Raw genomic sequence first — 8,547 nt, 5'->3', positions numbered from 1 at the left:
AGAACATGAAATTTGGTTTCGAAAAAACTTGACTTTTATAGTGAAGTGCTGTTATATAAGGATGTTATAGAGAGGTGTGACTGTATTGCCGAAATGAGAGTAAGTGAAAGACCATCAGCAAACAATATCGTCATTTCTTTGTGGATAAAATTAAAATGTGTTATAAATAAAGTGAATGTACATGGATGTTCATTTAATCCATCCATACATTCTATACAATGTACTACTTGGATAGATGTACCTATTAATTCCTAGGATGAATCTAGTGAGTTTTGGGTGTATCTTGTCCTATGGAAGAACACACAAGAAACACACTTGAATAAGATAACTTCTACATTCTCCTCTTATACATCTTGTCTCTATTACTATATTGTTCTATTTTGCTCTCATTTCTTAATACGTTATCAGCACGAGGTTCTAACCAACTGAGGTTTTCTGCTTCATCCGAATTTTATCTTCTTCCTAAAAGAGGTAGTCAGTTTCTTTTCCGATTCAGGTATACATCCCTATGTTTATAATGTTTCTATTAGGATCTTCTTTAACATGCAATTTAATTACCATATGCATAACTTGTTTTGAATATGATTATAATAATTGCATTGGTATGAAAACAATAAGTTCCAATTAAATGTTATTTCATTATATAAACTATGATGAAGTTTAATCATACACATAAATAAATAAGTATTAAAATTGAAAATAATAGATGTATCGTATTGAATGTTGAAACTTGTCAGAATTGATATCATCTAGTTTTATGCCTACTTAGCTAATTGAAACGTATTCTAAGTAGAACAAAATTATAATAGTATATATTAGTTCAACTTATTTATTCTATGAAAATNGGGAACTTTTGACCCTATGAATGATATACCAAGAAAAGAAATAACAAAATATTCTCCCTCATATTTATTTTGTCTCAATTAGTATATTATTCTATTTTGCTCTCATTTCTTAATACGTTATCAGCACGAGGTTCTAACCAACTAAGGTTATCTGCTTCATCCGAATTTTATCTTCTTCCTAAAAGAGGTAGTTAGTTTCTTTTCCGATCAGGTATACATTCCTATGTTTATAATGTTTCTATTAGGATCTTCTTTAACATGCAATTTAATTACCATATGCATAACTTGTTTTGAATATGATTATAATAATTGCATTGGTATGGAAACAATAAGTTCCAATTAAATTGTTATTTCATTATATAAACTATGAAGAAGTTTAATCATACACATAAATAAATAAGTATTAAAATAATTAGACTAATTAAGCCCACGTCCAAATACTCTAACAGAATATGCATTTAGAAGGAATTCTTGAAAAATTTCCAAAAGATTTAAATGTGTATTCAATAAATTTATCACCTAAGTGTACAAACTAATTAATGACTTTAAAATTAACGACTTAACTATTAGATGTATCGTATTGAATGTTGAAACTTGTCAGAATTGATATCATCTAGTTTTATGCCTACTTAGCTTATTGAAACGTATCCTACGCAGAACAAAATTATAATAGTATATATTAATTCAACTTATTTATTCTATGAAAATATACTTACATATTTAAAGTTTTGGTGGGTAATATTAAACACTAATTTATCATCGCACTGCACATAATTATTTATTTGATAAATATACATTTAGAATATTAATACACGATTATGTACTGCACTAGATTTTTCATTGATAATAATTCTTGTCATTCTAATTCACTTATTTCTATGATAGTTTTCACTATGTCGAATTTGTCAAAGCTTGAATTTATGGCACTTGACATCTCTGGAAATAACTATTTGCCATGGGTACTTGATGCTGAAATTCACCTTGACGCTAAAGGTCTTGGTGACACTATTAAAGAAGGAAATGAAGCATCAAGTCAGGATAAGGCGAAAGCCATGATTTTCCTTCGCCATCATCTCGATGAAGGGTTAAAAAGTGAATATTTAACCTTGAAAGATCCATTTCAATTATGGACTAGTTTAAAGGAACGATATGACCACCTAAAGGCCACGGTATTGCCAAGAGCTCGTCGTGAGTGGATGCACTTACGACTACAAGATTATAAGACCATAAGTGAATATAATTCTGTTGTATATAGAATAATTTTCCAACTAAAATTATGTGGGGAACCTATGAATGATGAGGACATGCTGGAAAAGACTCTTTCCACTTTTCATGCCTCAAATATGGTGTTACAGCAGCAATACCGTGAAAAGGGCTTTAAGAAATATTCTGAGTTAATTTCATGCCTTTTGGTGGCCGAACAACATAATGCCCTTTTAATGAAAAATCATGAAGCCCGCCCCACTGGATCAGCTCCATTTCCAGAAGCGAATCTGGGAATGATTGATCCAAAGTCTGAAAAAAGACAAAATAATTATCGTGGCCGTATAAATATACGTGGGCGTGGCAAGGGGCGAAATAATAATCGCCATGGTGGTGGTCGTTATAAACAAGAGAACAATAAGGGTTCTCAGAGTAATCCTTCAAAAGGCAAAGGTAATGTTTGCCACCGATGTGGTATGAAAAATCATTGGGCACGAATTTGTCGTACACCTGAACATTTTGTCAAACTTTATCAAGCATCTATAAAAGGGAAACAAAATAAAGTTGAGACTCACTTCACTTTTCAAAATGATGTTGAGGCAGGCCCTATGAATAGTCATGATAAAGTTGAAGCAAACCTTGCCTATAAAGATGATATTTTTGAAGGTCTTGCAAATATTACTCATTTAGAAGCTGGAGACTTCTTTGAGCATCATAACTGAAGACTTATTATTGGGAAAAATTATAAGAATAAATGTATTTCTTTTTCTGAAGTTCATATTTTGAATAAAACTTTTTATGTTGTTGGCATTTAATTTCATAAATGTAGTTTCTTTTGTTCTTAAAATTTTCAATATTACTTATGATGTATTTTTTTTTCTTCTTGAAGAATATGAAAACTTTCCAGTCTTCAGTTGACCGTATGAATAATAAAGAAGAAATATGTCTTCTGGATAGTGCCACGACGCACACCATATTAAAAGATAAGAGATATTTCTCTTATTTAATTATGAAAGAAGCCAATATAATTACAATATCTGGTAGTACAAAATTAACTGAGGGCTCTGGAAGAGCTACTGTATTACTATCAGGAGGAACTATATTGGCTGCTAATGATGCATTATATTGTAGTAGGTCTCAAAGAAACTTGTTGAGTTTCAAAGATATTCGCCAAAATGACTATCATATTGAGACTACCAATGAAGGAAAGGTTGAATACCTTTATATTACTACAATAAAAGCGGAAAAGAAATATGTGCTTGAAAAGCTTCCCGCATTTTCCTCCGGATTATACTACACTAATATTAGTGTAGTTGAATCACATGCCATAGTAAACAAGAAGTTTACTAATGATTTTATTATTTGGCATGACCGGTTGGGCCATCCTGGTTATAATATGATGCGCAAAATAATTGAGAATTCACATGTTCATTCATTGAAGAACCAGAAGATTCTTCAAACTAAAGAATTCTCTTGTGCTGCATGTTCTCAAGGAAAACTGATTATTAGATCATCAGTAATTAAAGTTGGAGTTGAATCTCCTTCATTTTTGGAACGTATACTGGGTGATATATGTGGACCCATACACCCTGCATGTGGACCATTTAGATACTATATGGTTTTAATAGATGCATCTACAAGATGGTCACATGTGTGTTTGTTATCAACCCGCTATTTGGCCTTTGCGAGGTTACTAGCTCAATTAATCAGATTAAGAGCACAATTTCCAGATTATGCAATTAAGACACTTCGTCTTGATAACGCTGGTGAATTTACGTCCCAGGCCTTTAATGATTATTGCATATCAACTGGGATAACAATTGAGCATCCAGTTGCTCATGTTCATACTCAAAATGGTCTAGCAGAATCATTGATCAAACGCCTCCAGTTAATTGCTAGACCAATGCTTATGAGAATAAAACTTCCTATTTCAGCATGGGGCCATGCTATTTTGCATGCAGCAACTCTTGTGCAGATCAGACCTACAAGTTATCATAAAGTCTCCCCAATACAATTGGCTTTTGGTCAGGAGCCAAATATTTCCCATATTAGAATATTTGGATGTGCAGTATATGTTCCAATTGCTCCACCACAACACACAAAGATGGGACCCCAAAGATGATTGGGGATATATATTGGGTATGAAACTCCTTCTATTATAAAATATTTGGAACCTATGACTGGAGATTTATTTACAGCAAGATTTGCTGATTGCCATTTTGATGAATCAGTGTACCCAATATTAGGGGGAGAAAATAAGCAATTGCAAAAGGAGATAGATTGGAATGCATTATCACTATCTCATTTAGATCCTCGAACAAAGCAATGTGAACATGAGGTTCAAAAGATAATTTATTTGCAAAATATTGCAAATCAACTGCCAGATGCATTCACTAACCTACCAAGGGTGACTAAATCACATATTCCAGCTGCTAATGCTCCTATTCGAATTGATGTCCCGGTTGGACAATCTATAAATACAAATGAGTCTAAGCCACGCTTGAAATGTGGTAGACCAATTGGTTCCAAAGATAAAAATCCTCGAAAGCGAAAAGGAGCAAATGATCTAGGAGATTATAATATGGAGCAATTGCTCAAAAAGAGCCTTGTGACATAACAAATGATAAGGCCTCAGAGGAGGTCCAGGTACCTGAAAATAATAAGAATGAAGAGATCTCAATAAGTTATGTCTCTACGGCAAAAAGGTGGAACCGAAATAATATTATTGTCGACAACATTTTTGCTTATAATGTTGCTGTTGAAATAATGCAACAAGATGATGATCTTGAACCAAGATCTGTCGATGAATGTAGACAGAGAAATGATTGGCCAAAATGGAAAGACGCTACCCAGGCAGAATTAGCGTCACTTGAAAAACGTAAAGTATTCGGACGTATAGTCCGAACACCTGAAGGAATAAAGCCAGNGTCTTTGGTCTACAAATTGAGCATATGAAAGATGGAATTTTTGTCCATCAATCAACTCACCGAAAAGATCCTAAAGCGTTTTTTATATGGATAAAGCACATCCATTGAGTACCCCGATGGTTGTGAGATCACTTGATATAAATAAAGATCCATTCCGACCTCATGAAAATGATGGAGAGCTTCTTGGTGATGAAACTCCATTTCTTAGTGCAATTGGGGCACTAATGTATCTTGCAAATAATACTCGACCAGATATAACTTTTGAAGTAAGTTTATTAGCAAGATTTAGTTCCTTTCCAACAACAAGACACTGGAATGGTGTTAATCATATTTTTAGATACCTCCGAGGGACTATTGATATGGGATTATTTTATTCTTATGAATCTGATTCACAGTTGATTGGTTATGCAGATGCAGGTTATTTGTCTGACCCACATAAAGCCCGATCTCAAACAGGCTATCTATTTACTTGTGGGGGTACAACTATTTCATGGCGTTCAACAAAACAAACTTTAGCTGCTACATCTTCCAATCATGCAGAGATAATAGCTATTCATGAAGCTAGTCGAGAATGTGTATGGTTGAGATCAGTGACTCAACATATTCAACAATTGTGTGGTCTTTCTTTAAAAACGAAAATTCCAACGATATTGTATGAAGACAGTGCTGCTTGCATAACTCAACTTAAAGGAGGATATATCAAAGGAGACAGAACAAAGCACATTTCACCAAAGTTCTTTTTCACACACGATCTTCAGCAAAATGGTGAGATAGATGTTCAACAAATCTGTTCAAGTGACAATCTAGCAGATTTATTCACTAAGGCATTGCCAACATCAATATTTGAGAAGCTGAGACATAAGATTGGAATGCGTCGTCTCCGAGATACCAAATAAAGCTTTCGTCAGGGGGAGTATAATACGCGCTGTACTCTTTTTCCCTTAACCAAGGTTTTGTCCCAAGTGGGTTTTCCTGGTAAGGTTTTTAATGAGGCAGCACTCAATGCGTATTACAAGATATGTGTACTATTTTTCCTTCACTAGGCTTTTTCCCACTGGGTTTTTCTAGTAAGGTTTTAACGAGGCACATTATCTTTCAAATGAACATCCAAGGGGGAGTGTTATAAATAAAGTGAATGTATACGGATGTTCATTTAATCCATCCATACATTCTATACAATGTACTACTTGGATAGATGTACCTATTAATTCCTAGGATGTATCTAGTGAGTTTTGGGTGTATCTTGTATAGTATAAATAGGACATTCTTTGCCTATGGAAGAACACACAAGAAACACACTTGAATAAGATACCTTCTACGTTCTTCTCTTATACATCTTGTCTCTATTACTATATTGTTCTATTTTGCTCTCATTTCTTAATAAAATGTAATTTCTAAATATTTAAATGGAACTACCACGTGGTCTTTCCTCTTTAAATTGTGTGAGGAGAAAGTACTTTTTAACTTCTTGTGCTTTCACAAAACAAAAGGGGAAAAATACGCAAAAAATGAAAGAAAACTGTGAGAAACAAGTCACTCAGTAGGCATTAGAGGTGACAAAATAACATGTCATATGGCCGTATTGATAGAAAATACCAAATCATAGAATATTATATATTTATTTGTATAGATATTGAATACCTATTTTTTTTAGAATAAATTATTTAATTTGACGCAATCATTAAGTGTGAGTAAGAACTTTTGATTCTTGAAGAACACAACCAAGAACAAAGTAAAAGAAAACAATAACAACGATAAGAACAAACCCAGTATAATTCGATAAGTAGGGAATATTAATATAAAAATAAAAAAAAGAAAAAAAAAGAAGAACAATGAAATATCATGCTTCCAGAAATTAAGCAGTTATTGTAAGCCTTCAAAATTGAAAGAATCAAAATATTTACAGAAGAAAGCTGCTTTCAATTTCCTTTAAAGGTCAATTACTTTATTATATTTTACATGCTCAAAATGGGAAGGTATAAACTTTAATTTCAAGCCTAAAAGTATGACTGCAAATATACTAGTCCAAAAGCCAATTAAGTAGTTAGATTTGATTATATTTGTTAAATCTATTTGCATGAGCGGATTCATTGTTATAGCCGGGGTGTGACGGAACTCACAACTTTCGATTCGAAACTTATATGTATATGAAAAATAAGTATAAAGTATTGAATATTTCAAAAGTCAAAATATAAGTAAAAACATCGAGTGCAGATTAATATTTTTTCCTATTACTATATGCACATAAGTGTATAGGGAAAAAACTGAATTTATATTGAAGGTGATGTGGCATGACACGTGGACTGGTCAAATGGTCAAAACATGATGATCAGTTAAGAGGCACAGGCGATATCAGATACGAGGAGAAGAAAGTTAAATAGGCACGAGATGCTATTCAAATGATACGAGTCTCGTATCTATTTAACTTAATTAAAGCCAGGAGGTCAGAAGGAACTGAAGATATGAATCTGATGGCATAAAGGAGTCTAAATTCAGTATTGAATGTCAAATACGTTAGTGAATCAGTATTGAATAGGAATGATTGTGTAACGTTTCATTTAATGTCATTTAATGCTCATAATTGCCTCTTTAAGGCTAAGGCATTATACCTTTTCCTAGAAAAATCAACTATAAAAGGAGGAGGTCTCAGCATTTGTAGGGACACGAAAAATCATTGAGATTACATTGAAATACAAACTTATTTACTGCTTTATTATCCTCAAAAATTTCTTATTCTTTTCGTCTCCTGATTATCAGTAACCCGATTTTTTCTCTTAGTTTCTAGTTTTAACCGAAATTCTATTTTTTGGTTAAACAAATTGGTTCCGTTATCGGGAATCTGATAATCTATTCCTTTTTAATTTACATTTTATTTGTTGTTATCATCATGTCAAACGACAACAACAACAACAATAATGCTGATGAAAATCAAATCCATCAGAATCAAGGAGATTTACACAACATTAACGTAGTTCCTTCCCCTCAAAATTCACCACATCAATCTCGTGAAGGTACTCCTGCACCAGAATCTCATGCTGACGAGCAAGGACAATCTGAACATTTTGAGGGACCAGATGAAGCTTTACAGAAAATAATTGATGCACGGGTTAGCCAAGCTCTTCAAGCTCTAGTTAGCCGGTTACCTGCTGCATCACCCACACCTACGCCTAATAACAATACATTGGAGAATCCACGTTCTCGCCTTGTTAATTCTGCAAATGAGGGAACCCCCAGCGAACCACGAGAAACGGATCCAGGTAATACAAATAATTCTCATTTACAAAATTTGGTACTAACTTTGCAGAAACAGCTCAAAGAACAAAACGAGCGCATCGAGCAAATCCCTGGAGTCCCCTCAATAATTAAAGGAGTAGATGTGGATAATTACTCACAACAACCTTGGAAACCAAGTGCTGCTCCCCTTCCAATCCCTAAAAAGTTCAAAATGCCTGACATCTCAAAGTATGATGGCACAACGGACCTACGTGATCATGTGACGGCATTTACTACAGGTGTTAAAGGCAATGATTTAACCAAGCAGGAAATAGAGTCCGTGTTGGTCAAGAAATTTG

The sequence above is a fragment of the Nicotiana attenuata genome, chromosome 9 (assembly GCF_001879085.1).
Source record: "Nicotiana attenuata strain UT chromosome 9, NIATTr2, whole genome shotgun sequence".
Lineage (NCBI taxonomy): Eukaryota > Viridiplantae > Streptophyta > Magnoliopsida > Solanales > Solanaceae > Nicotiana > Nicotiana attenuata.
The sequence above is the reverse complement of the archived record's forward strand: the minus strand, read 5'-3'. Positions refer to the sequence as shown.